The 3,239-nt window shown below is 36.6% G+C and overlaps 1 pseudogene; it reads left to right on the top strand.

Moving 5' to 3' along the window:
- Positions 1-651: 651 nt before the first annotated feature.
- LOC101001173 lies at positions 652-2,967 on the top strand (annotated as a pseudogene).
- The last annotated feature ends 272 nt before the right edge of the window (positions 2,968-3,239 follow it).

Raw genomic sequence — 3,239 nt, 5'->3', positions numbered from 1 at the left:
ATCCTCACCTACATGGTCTAATGATTTTTGACAAGGGTACCAAAACCATTCAATGGGGAAAGGACTATCTATTCTACAAATGGTGCAGGGAAAACTGGATATACACAGGCAAAATAATTAAGTTGGACCCTTTATACAAAAATTAATTCAAAATGTACCAAAAACCTAAAGGTAAACTAAAACTCTAACACTGTTATAAGAAGCATAAGAAAAAGCTTCATGACATTTATTTGGCAATGCTTTCTTGGATATGACACCAAAGGCACAGAAAAAGACAAAAATAGAGAAATAGGAATTCATAAAGTTTTTAAAATTAGAATGTGATGGTATGCATCTGTAGTCCCAATTTCCCAGAAGACTAAGACAGGAGGATCGCTTGAGTGCAGTTCAAGTCCAGCCTGGGCAAAATAAGGAGACTTCCATCTCTAATAATAATAATAATAATACATTTGTGAATCAAAAGACACTGTCAGCCAAGTGTGATAAACGCAAACCATAGGATGAGAGAAGATATTTTCAAATCATATAACTTATAAAGGATTACTATCATGAATATATACAGAACTAAAAACAACCAAAAAATCCCAACAACAATTTGATTTAAAAATTGACAAAGGCTGTGTTGCTCCCTTTCTCACCATGTGACATACTTACTCCCCCTTTAGCTTCCACCATGCAGAATCTGCAAGAGTTGGCTGGACTGGTTGTTTCATTGTCATAGATGCCATGTTAGAAAGAATCAAGCATGAAAAAACTATAGATAATTATGCCCATGCAACTTTAATGAGACCCCAGAGGAATTACATGGTTCAAGCAGGAGACCAATCTATCTTTGTCCATGAGGCACGGTTAGAAGCAGTTACTTGTGTAAATACCAAAGTGCCAGCTAGAAACTTGTATGCATCTATTAGAAGCTGACACAAATAGAGACGGGACAAAATGTCATAGGAATGGTGCTCAAATTTAAGCATCTAACCAGCTCAAAAGCTCAAATCTCAGGATTCATCAGTGCCAATCTTCCATGCAATAATTTCAAAAATCACCTTGTTAATATTACACCACAGGAATCCACAAGGTCGTACTTGCAGCTTATCCATGGAGTAGAAGTTTATTGATGAGTAAAGAACAACAGAAAGCTTACATTAGGGACCCTTGAAAGAGATCACTGAGGACTTCTAGTGGATGTTCTGGAAACACAATTTCATCAAGCTGTGTGAAATGGGCAGAGAAAATTGTCACCAATACTGGCCAAAAGAATAATCCACAAGATACCAGTACTTTGTGGTAGATCCTATGGCTGAGTACAAGATGCCATAGTTTATCTCAAGGGAATAGATGCCAAGGACAGCTGGTCCTGAACAGTGAGACAGTTCCAGTTTACTGACTGGCCAGAGTAAAAAATGCCAAAGTCTGGAAGAAGATTTATTGACTTCATTGGCCAAGTGCATAAAAACAAAAGAGTACTATGGTCAAGATGGACCTATTTCAGTTCATTGTAATGTGAGCTAGGAAGGAGTAAAATCTTCACAACATTGAGCATTGTTTTGGAAATAATCAGTATGAAGGAGTTGTAGATATCTTCCAGACCACCAAAACATTAAGAACACAATGGCCAGCCATGGTACAAACAGAGAATGAGTATTGGTTTTGCTACTGAGTTGTCCTAGAGTAGCTGGGCAGATTTGATCCATATACAATGTGGAAATCTCTGACCCATTCTGGATTTTTACTATAGTCCTTCAATATTCATGGAGTCTGAGAAGTCCTTCTTAACTTTTAAGTAACAACTACTTAGTGGGACTATAACACACATGCACAAAATTAAACCAAATCGTTCCAGTGGAGTAAGATTTCACACTTTAATAACCTAACTTGAATCCTTACTGACAAGGCATCTGCAGGTTTTTATTTACTGATACCTCAAGGATTCAAAATCAAGGACAGAAGAAATCACAGTAATGAACAACCACCTCGTTCAGGATTGCTTGATAGGAGTGAAGAGAAATTGAGCGCTGCAAGATGTGTGCTGGTGTGGCTCCTTACAATGAAACGGACTCTGCTTTGACATCACTCCTTCCCACCATACTGCTCATAAGATTTTAGGCGAAAAGCTGTGGGAATGTTTAAAAAGAAAGTTCTTGAACTAATTTTTTTAGTATTGTAAAGATCTGCTGTACTTCATTTCGAACTTTGTAAACTTTTTTCAACAAAACTTATGATTCAATGAAGTGAATTTTTAAACAGTTACATAATTCTTTATTTTTTATTTCCAGATTCTAGTTTTAAGCTGTAGAACTGTTATCTGTAATATATTGCTCTAGAAATATCAAATAATTTGAAAATTTGCATATTTTGTGCAATAATTTAATCTACAGTATAATATCTGTAGATATATCTACAGATATATATGCAGATAATAATACCTGATTAGATTATATGCAGATAATAATATCTGATTAGATTTGTACAGTTTTGATTGGTACAAACTTCTGTACAGTTTTGATTGGTAAGAAAGTATCCATTCTCTTAAAATAGTCAAAGAAAATTTTATTTGGGGTTGATTTTGGAATCAATAGGGAGGTGCAAATTATAAAGTTGCTGCTAACATATGTACATATATATCCATAGTGTATAGAGTGTCCACACAAAAAATATAGGCACAACTATCAGTCAGTTCTTCTATGATTTCACTTTTTTAAATGTAAAAAAGCTATTGTAAATGTTTTTTTTGATTCTTAATTTTTTGACACATTGGTATTTCCTAATATTATGAAACTTTATTTTTTTAAGGGAAATAAGAAGTGCGCATTGGTGATTGTTAAACCTCACCCCCTAATTTCCTAATCCTTCTCCCCCCACCCACCCAATCATATTCACAAATACCATTTTGTTGGCCAGACTTCCAACAATGTTCAATATTTCTAACATTCTAGTATAACAAAATGTTCTTAGGCAGGGCACGGTGGCTCATGCCTGTAATCCCAGCCCTTTGGGAGGCATAGGTGGATGGATCACCTGAGGTCACGAGTTCAAGACCAGCCTGATGAACAAGGTGAAGCCCCGTCTCTACTAAAAATACAAAAATTAGCCAGGCATGGTGGCAGGTGCCTGTAGTCCCAGCTACTCCAGAGGGAAGGCTGAGACAGAAGAATTGCTTGAACACAGGAGGCAGAGGTTGCAGTGAGCTGAGATTGTGCCACCTCACTCCAGGTTGGGTGACAGAATGAGGCCCTGGTCAA

This window comes from Papio anubis, chromosome 5, assembly GCF_008728515.1.
Source record: "Papio anubis isolate 15944 chromosome 5, Panubis1.0, whole genome shotgun sequence".
NCBI classification, from domain to species: domain Eukaryota; kingdom Metazoa; phylum Chordata; class Mammalia; order Primates; family Cercopithecidae; genus Papio; species Papio anubis.
The sequence above is the reverse complement of the archived record's forward strand: the minus strand, read 5'-3'. Positions and strand labels throughout refer to the sequence as shown.